General features: G+C 44.6%; 1 long non-coding RNA gene across 1 annotated transcript; it reads right to left on the bottom strand.

Annotated features, from left to right (window-relative positions):
- Window positions 1-6,002: 6,002 nt before the first annotated feature.
- On the bottom strand, window positions 6,003-19,080 carry LOC139046405 (uncharacterized). The gene is made up of 3 exons (XR_011506456.1): window positions 12,085-19,080; window positions 8,782-8,873; window positions 6,003-7,104 (listed from the first exon to the last, which is right to left on the bottom strand). It is a non-coding gene; the product is annotated as an uncharacterized lncRNA (long non-coding RNA).
- Window positions 19,081-20,095: the final 1,015 nt, after the last annotated feature.

The raw sequence follows: 20,095 nt of genomic DNA, 5'->3' as shown, positions 1-20,095 counted from the left end.
ATTTATTATACATTGCTAGTGGGATGGAAATGGCTACAACCACTTTGGAAAGCAATTTGGCAATATCTAGAAAAACTGAGGATGTATCTGTGTGGCCACCATAGAAACAGCCTCCTTCACGGGCCAGGAATAAGACGTACAAGGATATTCATCTTCACACTGCTTGTACTAGCAAAGGAGTGAAAACATTACACTTTTCTTTTTTTTTTTTTTTTTTTGCAAATCACTGCATAACCCCTTTCTGCAGGAAAGGAGCGCATAACAAGAATCCAGTCATTGACAAAGCCTGGGGACAAGGGCTGCCGTTCTGGCTTCAAGAGGCCACCAGGGCACCTGGGAAGAGAGAGTGAAAGTTGGGACCGGGGAAGCTCTTCTAGGGATCCTGTTGGTCATTCATTCATTCAACTAATAATTACTGAAGGCCTTCTCTGCAGCAGGTGCTAATAGTTTAAACGGCTCATCTGTCCACACTAGAGTCGGTTCTAACTTTTGGGATGCGATGATACTCAATCTGTGCGTCCTGGAATCTGCTATTTCTCCCTCTGACCTCAGTTTTCCGGCTGTTTTACTGCACATTAGACTTCCCACTAGGGCATCGTCAGGAGTAATGAAAGAAAGCACAGTTCCTTCTGCCTTTTGTGGGGAAGGAAATGTGGGAACATGGTTGAAATTCTTCCCTCTCCATCCTTGAAGGCTCTGCTCAGCCCTGATCTTTGCCTGATGACTCCAGCTAGTCTCTTTCTCAGTTCCCAGGCCTCATTTTCCAGAATAGTCACTTGGTTATTAATAATATACTTGCAATGACATTTCTTGCAACGTGTTTAAACTGAGAGGTAAATTTCTCACTGCTCAACCATGATTTTTAGCCATTTGATGGCCAGATTGACTCTCTAGCTCTTCTCATTGTAATGGCATATGTAAAATGTATGCAGTTAGTTAGGAGTAAAGGTTTCTTTAAAAAAATGAGTAACTATATAAGTGAATGGATGACAATCAAAGTTTGGGAATTACTTTTAAATTTTATTTACCAGTGTGGTCCCTTATTCTGCGGTCATCTCATATGTGACAGATACCTCTAAATGCAAATCTGCAGAGAGGAACCGTACATGTGCATCAAAATATATCATGCTCCATATAGCCGCAGTCTAGGTGGAGGTATGGAGACGTGCTTCATCCCATAGCTACGAAATTTGGTGTTTATCTTCTTATGATTCTATATAAATAGCTGCATCTAGCAAAATAAGATAGTCTCTCCTGAATCCACGTAGCCATACACTTAAATATACTCTCAAATAGGCCCATTCAAAGCATTTTCAAAACCTTAATTTTCCACTATCAGATCTCGTTTTTAATTAAGGCTTAACTTCCACTCTCCCTTGCATCTCCATAGAAGGATTAGGCCAGGCTCATCACATCTGGCTGGGCCTGTGATGTCTCGGGGATTTATGAGTGACAAGCTGTATTAGAACTGGGGTCATGTGCAGTCATCCTGAAATAAGCAGCCGAATGCTCCCTTCTCAGCGGCGTGGGTCAGGGTAATCAGGTCCTCAAAGGCAACACCATCTCCACTCTCTCTGTCTTTTTCTAGAATCTTCCTTCATGAAAATCCAGAACCAGAATCTTGTGACATTCTCTAATGAGTAACCAGTAATCGAAGCAAAGCTATTTCTTTCTTAGCGTTGGTTTTGAAGAGGGCTGGGGAAGAAAGAGGCTCGAGTGGTCTGAGGGAGAATCAGAAGGAGTGGAGAGGGCACTGCGGGTTCACCAGCAGGAACGACTGTGCCTGCACCCCGCCCGAGAGAGCCGTGGAAAGGCAAGGTCATGGGCCTCGTCTATCGGAGTTCCCACTAATAAGCTGAAAAACATGCAAACTAGCGAGTTCACACAGAAGTTCAGACATTCTTGGGGCATTACAGAGAATTATTTTGAAAACATACAATAAGATTATTGAGGGGCTGGTTTGTCAGGAAGCAGCAGCCCAGGCTCTGGGAACGTGGGAGCCTTTCCTGACACCGCCATGGTGACCAAGGGTCGCGGAGGGATGCTTGTCTCCCCGTGAACAGGGCTGCCTGTGTCCGGTTCCTGAGACAGGCTGGGCAGCTCAGAAACGTCTTCATTTCCTAGTGACTGCTGCCACCGAGGCCGATCCAGTCAGACTCCCGGGGTCACGGCCTGGCTCCTCAAAGCCCCAGGCTTCTGCCTCTTCCAGGGGTGAAGTGCTGGAAAACAGGGAACAGAAAAGCAGATACCCCAAAAGATTAGCTGGGAGCGACAGAGACCTACAGGCAGATGCCCTAAACAGCACCATGAGATAATACATGTGAAAGTGGTTTGAAAAATTCCGAGTGCTACAAAAATAAAAGCTAATACTATTTGTATATAATAGCAAGGCTTAGCGGATCCACAGTATGAGCACTGAACCGTGGATAAGCTGGTCCTTAAAAATAGAACCAAAAGTACTATCTTTTCTCAGTGCTCCTAATCCATAATTCAGACTTGTGGAAATTCAGCTGGACTTTGTGACGTGTGACGGTTGGTAACATGCAAGTACAGTCAGAGACCTTGACTTTTTTTTGTTTTTTAAAGATCGGCGCCTGAGCTAACATCTCTTGCCAATCTTTTTCTTCTTCTTCTCCCCCAAAGCCCCCCAGTACATAGTTGTATATTCTGGTTGTAGGTCCTTCTGGTTGTGCTATGTGGGACGCCGCCTCAGCATGGCCTGATGAGCGGTGCCATGTCTGCGCCCAGGATCCGAACCATTGAAATCCGGGCAGCCCAAGCAGAGCGCACAAACCTAACCATTCAGCCACGGGCAGCCCGAGACCTTCACTTCTTAACCTTGGTTGTGGTCAGATAAGAAATGAGAGAATAGAAAGTGGCATCTTTACATTAATTAGTTCACATTAATAGGCATTACTTTATAATTTTCAAAGCACTTTGTTGCCTCAGAACGGCATGAAATAGGTGGGGATTATTATATCTATTTTCCAGGCAAGGAAACTGAGGCTCGGGGAGGGGGCGTGGCTTGCCGCAGCTCACAGGGCTGATGAGCGCATCCACCACACTGTGCGGTCAGTGGCCTCTAGGTAGGTCTGTGGAAACATGGCAGGAAGTGATTCTAAACCCAGAAAGTTGAACACTTGAACTGCAGCACTGCAGCGGCCGAAATCCTTGCCCTGTTTGCGCCTCCCAACGAAGCTGAAAAGCGCGCCTGGGATGGGGCGTGTTTGACTTGCCTAAGTTGCGTCTTACCTGCTGCAATTTCTCACCAGAGCCGCTTGCTCTTGAATAATCTGGACAAAGGAGAGCTTGCTCCAGGATCGGGTAATTGCAACATGGTAATGTTGAGCACACTCAGCACTTTCCACCTAGATGTTATCTCATTAACCTTCCCCGTGTCCCAGCGAGGCACGAGGCACGGGCTGCAGGCAATGTTGCTGTAGCCTCCGTTCTCTAGGAAAACAGTACTCCTCGGTCAGTGGTGTGTGTCCCGTGTGTCCCCGCCCACCCCGCCCCGCCCCTGGGATGAGGTCCTTCAGCTCTGCAGCTATTTTGCTGGGGTCATAGGCCCAAACCTGGGGTTTCTTTTCAAAGGAAATAACTGGGGTGCACGCAGCAAATACTCTCTATTGCTATACTCTGAGCACAGGTATTTAGAAGTCTCTTATTGCTATCAAAAGGGGTGTTTGCTCTTCTATGACACTGAATAATAAGTGCTTTTTAAATGTCTGTCACTTAATCCTTACAACGTTGGAAGTAGGTATTACTATCCTCTTTTTATAGGAAGCTGAGGCTCTTCAAGATGAATACCTTGTCCACAGACACACTGGCATTAGGTGGCAGAGGAGGGTTTGTACCCGGGTCTGAGTGACTTCAAAGTCAAGATGTAAGAGGCCAGCATCCTGTCTAAGGGTGGTTCCATACTTTGACCTCACAAGATAAAAGGAAAGAAGGAGGACACAGATGACACAGTCTTGTTGGCACCAACTAACTCTACAGGCTTGCCTCCATCACTGCAAGCACCAAGGTCTAGCAGAGGGAAGGTGCCAAGTGAGAGGGAGAGGACAGCAGCGTCCCACACAGCTCCACGCAGCTTGTGGGTGGGCCTCTCATCTGAAGTCAGGAAGGTCTGAAGACCCACAGGCTGTTCCAGGGCTCCCCGGGCCGCTTGGGAGTGTGTGCCCTGGTGCAGCAAATTAGGCAAGGCATTAAAGGATTCTCAAAAACAAGGCTAAAGGACAAGAGAGGTGAGGCATTGGAGAATCCGTGCAAAGGAAGAGGAGAAGGGGGGCTGGGAGGGGACCCGCATCGGCTGCTGGTGTCTGTGTCAGCTCCTGCTCGTTCAGGACCAGCCCCGGGAGAAGAAGGCCTGGTGTGACCCAAAGAGTCCTTGTTGATTTGTGAGTGAGTTTCAAGACATAGAATCTGCATTTTAAGATTTGCCCTGCCAAGTTCAGAAGGAAAAGAAACGCCCCAGCAGCCGTCTCAGTGAAACGAGGTGGCGACGTGCACAGAATCAAATCAACAAGAACACGCCTTCAAAAACCGATTCTAATATGCCTTTACTGTATTTACATTAGCTTCTGGGGTTAGTGTGAGAGTCTTGCTAATAAGAGCTTTCATAGAAAATTGGTTGTAAGGGGAGAGGTAGCTATGGTCCCAGGTTAATTATGATCCATGCCGTAATTTCACAGCTAGTAAGTCAACTCGCAATATCATTTGTGTGAGTAGTTCCTTGAACCCAGGCCTCGGACGCAGGAGCAGGTGGCCCTAACCTAAGCGGAGCCGCCCCACCCCTGCTGCCTGGTGGCTTGAACACGTGTGTACTTTAGGATGTTGACTCAGATTTGGTCAGATAATCTGACCAAATCCAATACTCCTTTTTACATCCTTCCATGGAAAAGTGGATTCAGATTAGGATCAGCCTTACTAATAAACACTCTGGAAATAATCAGCCACCTTCCCAGAGGCTATATTTCTCATGCAGTGTCCTGGTTCCGGGCATGTGACTAATCCCAAAGCTCTGATAAGCAGTGTGTGTTCAACGTCAATTATCAACTGGGTGTCAGGCCTGATAGGGCTGAAACAGGTATTTCCGGCTTTGTCAGATCAAACTGAGCCTAATGAAGACTTTCGGAGGTCTGGGGCTGATTCCTCGTCTACTTAAACTTGAGTAGCTTCTCTTCTCTAAATTAGCATAGAATTTCAAACTTCAAGCAGTCATTTGGTTATTCCCAGTGTCTTAAGTAGGTGAATAATAAATTGCTCAAAGACCCATGGTTTCCATTCTCGTCTTTTTCTGAAGGGATGGATTCTCACCCTCGGTGGCCCACGCCAGGGTTTTATCATTCCTGCAGGCAAATTTTCCCTTAAATCCGGCCACAGTCTCTCCTGCTTTAATTCAATTTCCTCTTTCAGTTAGGTCTTCAGAAGTCATGGGGAATAATTGTTTGATATCCCTTCCATAAAGCCCTCCATGAACTTGAAAACAGCAACCAAGTTTACCCATAGGCTTCTCTACCATGAGGTAAAACCGGATTCCTTTTGACTTTCCATTTTGACTCTATTTCCCCCAATAGAGGGCTCCTAAATCCCGTCTGGTTTCTCCCCATTTTTATTAAGCGTGGCGATGTACTGTGAGGATGCACTCAGGGGTTAACTATCTCTCAGTGAAGTCTGCAGGCAGCGCAGCTCCGGCCCCCCATGGAGCACACCATGGAGGAGGTCCCCGCAGTCTTCAGCAGGTTGGCGATGGCCCTCCATGTGTGGCCAGAAGCTCCCCGGCTGACTTAACTCTCAGACCTCATTGACTAGGGTTGGGCCACAGGCCAGGGGATGGGAATGCCAGTCACCGTGGGTGCTCCCAACCCCAGCCCAACAAGAGGAGTCATTTCCTGAGCACATAGCTTGGTGGAGAGTGAACCTTCAAACAAAATCAGGGCTCTCCGGGCAACGATTAAGGGGGCAGGGGCTGTGATGGCTGTTGGGAGGGCAACCAGCTGTGTCTGCCACAGATGAGCAAAAAATTCTTCACACGGTTCAAAATATTAACAATAACACAACGAAACAAGTAATTACTGAGAACCCGCTAAGTGCCAGGTACGGTGAGAGCTGGCAGGCACACAAGGATCAACACCACGTGGTCCTTGGCCGGCAGAGCCAGCAATCAAAGAGGGGAGAAAACACATCCCATATCATTTCAAAATCGTACAGTAAGGAATGAGAGAGAGGCACGCAGAGTGTTCTGGAGGCACAGAGAAGGAACCCATAGCGCGACCACGGGGTGTGATTCCTGAGGGGAGGCCAAGTGGACTAGCTGTAAATGCCGAGAATGAGTCAGGCTAGGAAAATGAGATGGGAGGAACTGCAAGGTATGCGACTCTTGATTTTCTAGTCTTTGTATAGTATTTTATGTTTTATTATTATGGCTCATCTAAAGTTGATGAAACAGAAAATCCTTTCAAGCCTGGAGGGTGGTGTGCATTTCAAGGGTCATTTCCCATGAGTTCATTTCTTCATATTTTGTGTCTGGATGAAATCCATTTTATGATCTGTGAATTCCATATTTAAACAAGGAAGCCACTCATCCAGTAGGAAACTGTGTGAGGGAGTGAAAATGAATGCAGTTCTGACAGTGATGATGTCACTGGCTCTGTAAATGGACTTGTTTTTAGACATTATGAGAAAATTTCAGTAATCTGGACTGAGGGGGAACCAGTCAGAAAGAGTGGCAGTCCATCACTTAGAATGGTCTTGTTACTTTCACTTGTGTGTGTCTTAAGCTAGAATAGCCAAGAGTTCCTTATGAGAAGTGTGTGTTAAATAGATAAGAATGATTTCCTTGGCATCTTCACTGTCTCCCCAAAGTGCCCCTCAGATGACAAGAGACTGGAAAACAAGCTGTTCTTTCCTCTTGTATTTTTTTTCACACGATTTATAGTTTATTAGAAAAAAATTGTTTTAACAGACGTAAACTTTAGCTTGGTCTCTGTTGAGTTTGTTAGAGAATAATGACCACGTAGAGAATAATTGCTTTTTAAGACCTTCTCAGATGCATCACTGGAGTTCTGTATTGTGTGAGAACGCCATTCTCCTCTTCTAAATCTATAAGAAAAAGAGAATATTCCAGTAGACAGTCAGGCAAAAGTCATGAACAGGCAATACAGAGCAGCAAATCATATAAAATAAGGTTAGATTCCTTAATAATCAAAGAAATGGAAGTTAAAGCAAGATGTCACTAATCAAATCAGCAGAAGTTTTGGAAAAAGATAAATCAATAAATAAAGGCTTAATGACCAGGGCTGATGAGAGTGTGGAAAAGTGAGCATTAATGTTCTTTCCATACAGAGATGTATGTATAGGAATGTTTATTCTAGTGCTGTTTGTTTAGTACAGAATTTTTAAACAGCTTAAATGTCCATTAACAGAGAACTGATTAATTAAATAATGGTATATTCATGCAATGGATTACCACACATCTGTTAAAAAGAATGAGAAATATCTGTGTATACTGGTTCTTTAAAAGTTGAAGATGTGTTATGTAAACAAAATAAGGTATAGAACAAAGTAAAAGTTATCTATTTGCACTTATCTGGAAATATTAGTGATCATATTTTCTGGAGGGGTATGGGGGACGCTGTTACAGTGGTGCCTGTGGTTACCTTCGGGGAAAAGGACTAGAGGCAAAGGAGGAAGAATTGCACTTCTCACTTTATATCTTTCTGTGTGGTTTGAATCTGTGCAAGAATTGCTTTATTTTAAAACATGAAATGTGGTTTTTTAAAAAAAGAATAGGTTACATCTTCATGGTTTGACATGGGAAAATATCTGCAATATAAGAAGATAAAGAGCAGGTACAGAATAATCAGAATATTATGACCCTGTTAATGATACTGCTTCTATAGAGATGTGGATGTGGACCTATAGTTTTGAAAAGCCTAGAAGGAAGTGCCCTGCCATCAGTGTGGCTGCCCCCTAGAGAGAGTACAGAAGTGTTGAGATGGCAGAAACCTTCTCTTTCTCTGTACTGTTTAATTTTGTACAGTGCTAGTGAATTATCAGAAAGAAAAACATAAATTTTTCCTATCCCGTTCTCCCCATCCGTTCTGCATGAAGCGCTCTGCCTGCTCGATTGCAAAGACGAGGCTTTGGCACAGTCTCTCCCCTCGCTCTTCTAAGCTTACCCTCCACTATGTGCCTTTTGTTTATTTATTTTTTATTTATTTATTTTCCCTAAAGATTGGCACCTGAGCTAATAACTGTTGCTAATCTTCTTTTTTTTAATTTTTCTTTTTGAGGAAGATTAGCCCTGAGCTAACTGCTGCCAATCCTCCTCTTTTTTTTTGCTGAGGAAGACTGGCCCTGAGCTAACATCTGTGCCCATCTTCCTCTACTTTTTATGTGGGACGCCTACCACAGCATGGCTTTTGCCAAGTGGTGCCATGTCTGTGCCCGGGATCCTAACTGGCGAACCCCAGGCCTCCAAGAAGTGGAATGTGCGCACTTAACCACTGCGTCACGGGGCTGGCCCCTAATCTTCTTTTTTTTTTTCTTCCTCTTCTTCTTCTCCCCAAAAGCCCCTCAATACATAGTTGTATATTTTAGTCATAGGTCCCTCTGGTTGTGCCATGTGGGACGCTGCCTCAGCATGGCCTGATGAGCGATGCCATGGCCAAGCCCGGGGTCCAAACCAGTGAAACCCTGGGCTGCTGAAGCAGAGCGTGCAAACTTAACCACTCGGCCACGGGGCCGGCCCCCAGCCATCTCCCTTTTAAATCCTACCTGCGAGGGAAGATTTGTAGTCAGAGTGGGACAGGTGAGAGATAGCTCCTCTGATCCATCTGATCTACCCCAGCCTTACCCAACTAGAAAAACTGGAAAATAAAAATAAGAAACAGAACATTCAAACAAGACGCTGGAAACTAGCCCAACCTGTAAATGAAATCCACATGTAGTGTACCACCAGTTTGTGCAAGGAGATGGCTGCAGCTGAAAGGAGGGGAGCCACGGGCTGGAGCCCCCGGCCCTGGTGCCCCCAGAGACCACCTGGGGGGCCCCCCACTCTTTGAACCTCGTCGTTTTTCTCATGTGCTCTTCATACGTGTTGCGCTGACTTAGGAGGCTGACATGAGAATTGGCTGGGGCAGGAGAAGAGCTATGGAAATGAAAGGTGATTAATCGCGTCAATGTGTAAGCCCTGGAGGACGAGAATTGTATTGGGTTTGTTATGACTATTATCCAGAAAATTAGGAGAAACTAAGATGTTCATTAACCCAAATATGCTCTGATTGAATAAAGAAAATGCTATGACAATCCAATCCCAACAACTACTCTTTTCAATTACTTTTCATCTTAGGATCTCAAAACACTTAAATGTCACTTTCAGTCTTATATCATGACTGTACAATAATGGGTGTGAATTGCTATTGGGCAACCAACAGTACCTGTGTTGACACATTTTCCAGCACTTCCCCCTCCGTCAGTGGTGAGGGTAAGTTTTTATCCCGGGTGAGAGCCACTATTACAGAAAGGGAGGGCAGCTCAGATGAGTCCCTGTGCTGGAGGAGAGCTTAGAAAAGAGAAACCTCGGCTCAAAGTCCAAATCAGATTCCCACTTCTTTCAGGGAAACCGGAAGAGGAGGTTGAGCAGGCCTGCACAAGGGGAAGTGGCCAAGCAGAAGTTTCTAAAGCCCCACCACTGTTTAACCTATCCAGCCGCTTTGCTTTGCCATTTGTTTGAATCTTGTTATTGCTCTAGTTACAGAACTTCCACATGCTGACCCACAGAACAAGAGAGAGTAGTCTTTGTTGTAAGTTGAGAAAATATTTAAACATCAAGGTAGGCTATGGTTTTTGGCTGAATTGTGTCCCCCAAAATAGATATACTGAAGTCCTAACCTCCAAACCTTAGAACGGGACTTTATTTGCAAATAAGGTCTTTGCAGATTTCATCAAGTTAAAATGAGGCCATTTGGGTGGGTCCTAATCCAACATGGCTAGTGTTCTTATAAAATGGGAAAATTTAAATACGGAGACACACACAGAGGGAAGAAGATGTGAAGACACAGGGAGAACACTGTGAAAGGACAGTGGATTGGAGCGAGGTGTCTACAAGACAAGGAGCGCCTGAGGCTACCGGAAGCGGGACAGAGACGAGGAACAGATCCTTCCCCAGCACCGTCCCAGGGAGATGGCCTGCCAACACCTTCATTTTGGACTTCTGGCCCTGAGAACTGAGACAATAGGTTTCCATTTATTCAGTAGGCATCCACTCAGTTTGTGAGGCTTTGTGATGGCAGCCCAGGAAACCAACACGTCTACTCAAGTCACATGTCCTTGACAATGGTCAGAAAGGGGAGTAAGAGCGAAACCTCTGGCTATTCCAGAATGGGATGTTTGTGTGACAAAATGAGTCATAGGAGTTCATGGCTTTTCGATTGTGGTGGTGGGTTTTTCCAGGAACTCAGCCGTGAGATAGTTCTCTTCCTGCAGAATGTAGAGAGCCAGGAACCCCTCCCTCTGCGGCGGGGCAGTGAGCAGAGTGCAGAGCCCAGGCCAGGCTGGCAGGGAGCCTGCCGCCTAACGTGGACCACTGCTCGGCTCTGTGGAGCAGCTGACACTACGCCCGCAGCTGCTTGAAGCCCAACCTTTTACCGAATGGAGACAAAGACCACGACAGGGCTCCCAAAGGCGATGAAAGCCCTGAGACCAGGCAGCGGCCCTTCTAATGCCCATCATGGAGACCGAAATCGGGGCCACGAGGCTTTGCAAACAAGACAGAACCTGAAAATCTCAAGAATACCAGGAACTGGGCCCTATCTGGCCAAGGATTTTTCTGTTCTTATTTTATTTTTGCTTCTTGTTTCTTTTTATTTTATTTTAAAACTTCCTTAGAGGGGAAAAATTAGCACTAAAATTGGAACCCCAGTGCATAATTTTTGAATGAATGTTTGTGACAATATAATTTATCACTGGGTGTGTTATTCTATCGTATGGATTCAGTTCTCAGCTCCTCCTTTTGTTATCTTTTTGAAGCCAGGAAATCAAAGCAAAAATCCTCGGATGTTAATAAAAAGAGGGCCTTGGACCAAGAGGTCCCCACACGGCGGTACCCCGACTGTGGGCAGACCCCTGGGCCTGAAGCCGCCTTACCAGGAAGGACTCCTGGCTGCCTGGGGCCGCTCAGACCCAGCCGCAGTCTGTGCGGGGTTGGACCGAGGCCTCCATCCTGAGCCTTTGTGTCTTCATCAGTCCTTAGACCCAGCTCTTCTGCCTCTGTCTAAAGAGTGGGCCAGAATGGGAGGGGATGACGGGCTGACATCAGAGAGGATCCTAGTCAACAATGTTACAAATTTAGGGTAATTTCCTCTATTTACCTCACCCTCCCCCAAAAAGAGACTTCTTTTGTCAGAAGAAAAAAACATGCGCAAAGTGCAGGTTTATTGTTGTTTTGAAGAATTTGAACACTGAGGGTTTTCCCTGGGACTCACTTTCAAAATCAACAAAAATGACACCTGCCTGAAAAGGAAAAATGGAGTCAGTTCTGTCATCATTCTTCCTCAGCAGGCTCCAAAGTGAGGAAGACAGTGGCTCCTCGGTCCCCGCTGCCCCCACACTGGCCCCTGCACAGTACTTCAGGTTCCAACCAGCAGCGTCCACCCGGGGTTGGGAAGGGACGGAAGAAAGGTCACGGGGTTTGTACATTTGGTTGTCTTACTACTACTGAGCTGGTAAAATTGTTTTTCTGAGAGCTTCTTGTTCATCTGGTTTTTAAATACTTATTATGCTGCTTTTTTTTTTTTTCTCTGAAGGGTAAGAGAGAAGCAAACTTTCCACCGTGTTAGCTGTCACGGATTTTTCCTCCGCTGTACGACTGAGTGGCGGCAAGGCAGTTCCAAAAGGCGTGATTTATTTATAAACATATCTGGAAATATTTTAAAAACAAAAATGCTAAGGGTGGGGCTGGGTCATGGCCAAGTCATGAGAAGTAAGATGTTTATTCTGGAGGTTGGCATCAGTACCCTCCCACTGGTAGTTTTAAAGTAATTTAGGATCAAGCAGAAACATTCTGATGATTACACTTACCTTCAGTGTTAGATTCCAGAGAGGGTGGACTCCAGCTTGCTGGGGAGCTGAGCGGAGCTGCTCCATGCTTTAAGTACAATCCTGTTTTGTAGGGTTTCTGAGAGGAATGCTGACGGGTGGTATTTAAAGAACAGCTGGCCAGGCCCAAGCCCTCACCTTTATCTCCTCCTGCTTCCTCCCCTTTGTGTGGCCTCGTTCCCTCAATGGGACACAGGCAGACAGGCGGAGACTGTCCGACATACAGACGGGATGGGGAAGTCACGAACAAGACCCAACACGCCCTTCCCAGGTTCACTCACCACCTTTCCATTCTCTCTTTCTGTTCTGTCTTTTCTATTCCATTCTGTCAGGAGTGTTTTTTCAATTGCTCTAAGTGGGTAGGGAGAGGATGTCTGGTCGGTCAAAGGGCATTGAGATGGGAACAGGAGAATCAAGGAGAGGAAATAAGGGGCCAGAGATAAAGAAATAAGAGCTAGGAGAAGAGAAATAAATAGAAACAAAGATGATGAATAATACCAGGTACAGAACAGACAGGGAGCAAAATGAAAAAGGAGTGAGACACGGAGATTGTCCTGCAGAAAGAAACAATTCAAAAATAGGAAAATGTGGGAAACCTGAACACAAACAAACTTAGAAGCCCGTCCAGGAAAGGAAAGAACCAAATGGAAGTAAGAAATAGAATCCCAAACAGGAAGGGTGTCTGAGTGAGAAATGCGATGGCGGGAAGGAACAGAGCAGCCTTTGTGGTGTTTCTGCAGATTAGAGGGAAGACGACAGAACAGAGGGAACCCAGGAGCGTTTATTCCTTGCACGTGGCAAACGAAAATTCACTATTTTTTAATCATGGAAGAAATATCTCTAAGAGCAGCGGGCCTTTCATGCTATGGACCTGTCTCTCATCCATCCGAGTCTCTCAGGACTCTTTTAAAAGTGTGAAAAAACCCAGCACGAGGAAAAGCACGTTTCCACCCAGATGACTTTTATATAAAGTTTATTTTAAAGATCTTTTTTTAAGACTTTATTTTTCCTTTTTCTCCCGAAGGTCCCCCGGTACACAGTAGCATAGTTTTAGTCGTGGGTCCGTCTACTTGTGGCATGTGGGACGCCGCCTCAGCATGGCCTGATGAGCGGTGCCAGGTCTGTGCCCAGGACTCGAACCTGCGAAACCCTAGGCTGCAGAAGCGGAGTGCACGAACTTAACCACTCGGCCATGGGTCTGGCCCATAGAGAGTTTATTTTAGAGAGAGAACTTCTTGCAGTCCTTAAAGTTCAATCTGGGTTCCCTGCCCCTGGTGGTGAATGATCCTGAGCTTTTTAGACCCTATAAATCCCAGGGTAAATGACAAAAATATCTTGGTCCCTTAAAAAATAGGGATAAAAAATGAAATAATTATTTCCATGACTCCCATTTCAGAAGGCTGCCTTACGACTACTAAGTTAGAGGTTGCCTTGTAAGTTTAAATAATTTAACAAATGGAGTAATAAAAAAATGTAAGTAAAGCATAAACCAATAAACGCAACACATACCCCGAAGTAAAGATTGGTTATTTCATTACTGCAAATTGCTGTTACTAAACATTATGACAAATTACCAAAAAGAGGCCTCTCCGCCCCCTTCTATAATTTCAGGTTATTAATTTTATTCACATGCAAGCAATGTTTTCCGTGTATGCCTCTCTTGCTCTGTTTCTCTAATGAGGAAACAGAAGAAAAAAAAATGGAGTAGATAAAACGCTCAAATTGGGGCTGAAGCAAATGAAAAAAGATATCAGAAACAAATAACATTATCAGCGTTTAGCCCCCTAATAAGCTCTTATTTATTTAGGCCCTATTAATTTGGAATTATAATAACTTGATTGGGATCTGGGCAGAAATTTTCCTTCATTTAGCAAACCTGTCTCGCTAAGTGGTGCAGAAGAATGATATAAATGAGATTACAAGGGGAATGTTTGAAATACATCTTTGAGCACTTCGGGCGATCTCTTATATATGAATAATTAATATAAGAATACATATCATTCTTATCCAATAATGCTCTGGTAATTCAGAAGGAATTTGTTAGGTCACCCTGCAGAGTAGGGAGATGTGGGTTTATCACTAAACAGCCCTGTGACCACAGGCAAGGCACTTAACTTTTTCAGCCTTTTTTTTTTCTGACCTGTAAATTTAGGCCGATAATATCAACTCTGCCTAGTTCGAGGGGGTTGTTATGAGCATGAAATGAGAGGATGGGTGGGAATTCATTTTGAAATCCATAAGGTACTAGGAAAATCTCTTTTATTTAAAATGAATTTAAAATGCGTACTTTTCACTGATTCAATCTGACCTTCTTTCCAATAGTTTACACCAGTGAGGTTTTTTGCTTTATACAGCTTCAGTGAAAAGAAATTCCCTAATGAATTAGTGTGTGTGTGTGTGTGTGTGTGTGAGTGACACACACACATATACATAAACACACACACATATGGATATAAACATTTCTCTCTCTTTTCACCACCCCCACCTCTAACAGATCTTTGGCGTCATTCTTGGTATTCTGAGTACACTAAGTCTACTTAACACGGCACAACTGAAGAAAGTTGTTGTGTGCACTTGAAAGATTCCAGGTGTTGGAGTCTGACAGGCTTGGGTTCAAATTCAGGATCTTCCACATAGATGAGTTAGCCTCCACAGTGATCCCTCCGAGTCCCAGTTTCTTTGTCTGTAAAAATGGCTAATAATACCAATTGTATGGGACGTTTTATAAAGACCGGGAGAGACAAGCACACGGCACAGAGTAGGCACTTCAAAGTGATGATGATGGTTAATATGGCAGAGAAGTTGTCTTGCAGTGCTATTTGCCTTGGAGAAAACACTCAAGATTCCTCACTTTGGAATCTCTGGCTCCTATCACAACTTAGCTCCCAATGGTGAAGCCAAATAGAGCTGCCATCACAGTGTCCTGTATGGTTTTTTACACATAGACAACTTACATTGCTTTTGGTGAAACGTATGTTGCAAAGTATTAAAATCATGTTTCCTCAATTCTAAGATACCAGCTTTTTCACATTTGAATGTTTCGGAAATCTGAATGAGCTGCACAATCATTGTCAAAATAAACACATCAACTGCTAGGTAGAGACATTGCTAAGAGGAGTTGTCTTTTGCTTATAACGGCTGAATTCGGCCAAATCTTTTGGAATAAAGAATTTTCAAAGCCAGGAAATGTTGATGTTTATGCTGCACTCAGACACAAAACATCTGTCTGTCATGCTCTTTCAAGAGAAGCTGTTGAACGTCCTACAAGATGTAATCAATTAAAGAAAAAAAATTTAAGAATCTATGTCAGGGGTGCTACAGAGGTCAAACTCACAGGCACTTTTATGAAAGTGTCACTTCTGCTTAGCAACGGCCACCGTTCCGGTGAATCCAAGAAATCTCTAGAATGTGAGTGAAGATGGTGGGTAAGTGTGTGAATGAACTGTACCCTGTTTGCTGGTAAAAAATTGTGTATATTCAAGGTTGCGTTTCTTTTTTTCTGTCTCCAAATAAAACTATCTTTTAATTAGATAAATTAATCTCTTTTCTTCTAATTGGCAGACAGCAGAGAAAGCTTCTAGTTTTTAAAATCATCTAAAAACAGGGTTAAATATAATTAAATTTACACTTATGATGTCTGCAGTTTACTGTATCTGTTATACGTCAATAAAACAAAAATTACAGATAGATGTGCACATGTATTTAGCTTGAATAATTGAAGATTTATCAAAATATAACCAGTTACAGCTTTTGACCTTTTGATCTAAAAGTCCTTACAAGGTGGGTGTTATTATCCCTGACCATCTGAGGTGGGTATTGTTATCTTTACAAATGAGAACGCTCATATATAAGGCGCATATAAGTTAGTTACCTACATGAGGTCCCCCAACTGGAAAGTGGTCAGGGAAAAATGAGAATCTCGGCATTGACTCGAAAGGCTCATATTTATGTACTTCTTCACAGTCCCTCTCAAAAATATACAGAGTGGGTTCTGTTGTTCTTGTTTCACAGGTGAGCCCTTAAAACTCAGACAGGTTAAGTAACTCGACTGTATCCCACAGCTTATAAGTGGAAGAGCCAGGATGCACGCCTGGGCCTCATCCAAAGACCCTGTTGGCTTGTAAGACAATGTAATGCCTTTCTTGGGGAGGATATGTTCTTCAGACGTGGTTTTTTTCTTTCTTTCTTTTTTTTGTGAGGAAGATTGGCCCTGAGCTAACATCTGTTGCCAATCTTCCTATTTTTGCTTGAGGAAGACTGTCACTGAGCTAACATCTGTGCCCATCTTCCTCTATTTTATGTGGGATGCCACCACAGCATGGCTTGACGAGCAGTGGTAGGTCCATGCCTGGGATCAAAACCTGCAAAGTCTGGGCTGCTGAAGCAGAGCGCGTGAACTTAACCACTAGGCCACCAGGCTGGCCTTTCTTTTTTCTTTCTATTTTTTTTAAAGATTATTTTATTGAGGTTGTATTGGCTTATAACATTGCGTAAATTTCAGGTGTTGATTATTATACATCAGTTTCTGAATAGACTGCATCGTGTTCACTACCAATTGTCTAATTTTTATCCATCACCATACATATGTGCCCCTTTACCCCTTTCACCCTGCCCTCACCCCCTTCCCCTCTGGTAACCACTAATCTGTTCTCCTTATCTGTGTCTTTGTTTATCTTTCACATATGAATGAAATCATATGGTGTTAGACATGGTTTTCTTGATATCACATTATGATACAGCCTGACAGTGAGAATAAGGGTGGGAAGTTGGGGAGGAAGAGAAGGAAGAAGCAGCTCTTAGAACTCTGAGGGAGTTGCCGCTGCTCTCTTTAATCCTGGCACTCCAGAAACTGGAATTTTCCTCTTGAAGTGAGCTTCTTTAGTTGCTTTGACTGTGGGTCCCACCGCCAACGAAATTTAGTTCACACCCATTGGGATATCATGCCCCGAAGCTTCTCTAACTTGGAAATGTATTTTCCTTTCTCCTCATCCGCTTCCTAGTTTGCCCCTATACGCCTACACCACTTAAGAGAAAAAACAAAAACCAAAACCAGTAGAGGACTTTAAGAAGTGCTTTTCTCAAACATAGGAAGCCCACACGAGCAGTCACTGTTGTCTTGCTCAAAGATGGACCAGCCTGGGGGCCAAGCTGTGCTCCTTGGTGCCAACCTGGAAGGTCAGGCTGGCTATTTTAGTCTCCTCTGTGACCCACCATTTGTAAGTTAGTACTAATCCTTTTAGATTCCAACTATACCAATCTAAAAAGTGCTAGTTTCAACAATGATTTATTTTGGGCCGTTTCAATTGGCTGCATTTTTTTTTTTATTAGGAACTAAAAATTGTGATTTGGGTCACCTCCACTGCCTGTGGAAAAAAAGCTTCATTCCTCCCCACCTCAGAGACCTTCACGACAATGACTTGGGAACTGACACTGGAGAGACAGCACCGAAGATCAAAGCACCATTTGGGCATTTTCAGCATTTGAGAAGCTGTGTACTACTTGTAGCTTGAGGAATTTTGAAAGAACTCTCTAAGTGTTCGGTTCTGGAGGCAAAGGGGAAATAGATATTGGAAAAATTTTACAAAATTGCCAAACTTCTGGAGGAGTTAACCAACTCCAGTGACTTCTACGAGTAGGAGCATGTTCTCATTTCCATGTGGCTCACTCTCTGTAAATGCCCCTGGTAATGGGCTGTGTTAGAAAGAGAGGTAGTACTTCCGGGTCAGGATTGACCTAAACAATAGGAGTTAAAACTTTTTAAAAAAGATTTCAGTGAGACCTCTCATTAATAACCCTGATGAAGTAAAAGGGTTTTTTTTTTTGTTTTTTTTTTTAAATGACTTCCACAGTCCATGTGTTTTGAATGTTTTCCTTTTAAATAGTGAGTTAAGGGGTGTGTCATTTTTTCTTTGTGTTCAATTTCCTTTTCAGCTGTTACGCAGTGACATGTTTAGCACCTTCAGCCATCAAGAGGGTTGGCAAAGAAAATAATCTGGCCCCTGGGATTCTAGTTCTGCGTTGGTACCCCAGCACCTGTTAACTCAGTCACAGCTCCACAGATGCCAGCATTCCAAGCTTAAACCTCCACGTACAAGCAAAGGGGTTGGATAGGAGGTGGGGACAAGAAATTATTGTTATTATTATTATTTTTTAAAGATTTTATTTTTTTCCTTTTTCTCCCCAAAGCCCCCCAGTACATAGTTGTATATTCTTCGTTATGGGTCCTTCTAGTTGTGGCCTGTGGGACGCTGCCTCAGCGTGGTTTGATGAGCAGTGCCATGTCCACGCCCAAGATTGGAACCAACGAAACACTGGGCCGTCTGCAGCGGAGCGCGCGAACTTAACCACTCGGCCACGGGGCCAGCCCCAGACAAGAAATTATTTTTAATTAAAGAAGTGGAATCTAGAAGCAACGGTGATGAAAGTTTAGCTGAAAAATGGTGGCCACCCAATGCATTTGAATATTAGGAGTTGTAATGTGACTGCCCCTTTTCATAATTATTTCAGTCATTTAAGCACTCGTCCACCCACCACAAGTCCTCCATCTGGTCACTGAACAGAGAAGCTCAGCTGGACTCAGGGAAAGTGTCTGTTTAATAACCCGGGTCTGTTTTTGGTACCCTGTGATGGGTGTGAGTATCCTGGGACAGAACTCGTAGGCAGGCCTCTTTTTTAGGAAAAGAGGGATCTGCAGAGCATGGAGAAACCTGGAGTACTGGCTGGTCAGTAAGGGCCTCCCCGGCCACAGCTACATGATGGGGGATCAACAGGGGGCGCCCAGAGCGACAGTATAATGCTGCGTTTACCAATTTCTGCGTTAGCGCCAAGTTCAAATGCCTGCCTGGCCGCTTACTGCCCCATGATTTAGGGAAAGTTACTAAACAGCCCTAAGCCTCACTTTTGTCTTCTGTAAAGTGGGGATAATAGTGGTCACTACCTTACAGGGTCGATGTAGCACCTGGAACATCACATGTGCGAATAAATGATTGGAATGTGTTTCTGTCCTTTTGTTACTTAGGTCGTTTTTAACTGTATGATTTGTATGCTGTGATAAGACAGTTTACACAACAATTCACGCCACTTTGAGGTTTCATGGGGAGCAGGAAGCTCCAAGTTCTGCCCTGGGACAAGGTACTTTCTTGGCTTCCCATTGAGGAGTTTAGGGGACCACTTGGCCTCTCATACCCTCCAGGCTCCGAACCTCATCTGTGGGACTCTGGGAAATGCAAAAGGGCAGGAGGGAGCCAATCACCTGCTGAGGACAAGGAAGCCCCTGCCCCACCCTGCGTCCTCAGCCTCCTGAGCCCCCTGCCCTTTGGGGGTCTGGGACTGTGTGTGGACCAGGAGAGTGGTGGCAGCCATAGTGACAGTCTGTGCGAAGGCACTAGCTGGGGGTAGGCAGCAGCAAGAGCTGCCTCCAGAAGGACGGTGTCCAGCAGAGCCGACATAGGTTGGTTCACTCCAGGTCTGGAAAGCCACATCCTCAGATCAAGTATGGGAAACTGGGGCCAGAGTAAACACCTAGACCCAGCAAGGAGGCCCCAAGCCCCTTCCCCAGGGCCGACTCAGAGATTCCGGCAGCTTTTCCTCCACCCACCCACTCACAGGCCGACAATGGGAACTCAAAGAATGGGGCCTTCCTTCCTCCCTACTCTGACTGTGGGCCTGTTGGTCAGCAATGGCCTCAGGGAATTGTAAACCTTTTGGAGAAAGAAATCACAGACCTGGGCTGCAAACACAATTCACTGAAAACCTATTCAGCTCAAGGAGCACCTGCAGAGCTCTGTACTTAGTCTCTGTGGCAGGGAGGGAGGAGTCTGGCGGCTGCCCTGACCCCAGCCCTCTGCAGCCCTTTCCTCTCTTTCATGGAGCCTGCTTCGAACCTTCTCCATTCTTAAAACATCAGTAGGAAAAGGACCAACAACCCGATAGAAAAATGGACAACAATAATGTATTAGGGTTCTTCAGAGAAGCAGAACCAATAGGACATAGA

This window comes from Equus asinus, chromosome 10, assembly GCF_041296235.1.
Source record: "Equus asinus isolate D_3611 breed Donkey chromosome 10, EquAss-T2T_v2, whole genome shotgun sequence".
Lineage (NCBI taxonomy): Eukaryota > Metazoa > Chordata > Mammalia > Perissodactyla > Equidae > Equus > Equus asinus.
Note: the sequence above shows the minus strand (reverse complement) of the source record. Positions and strands in the feature narration are given on the sequence as shown.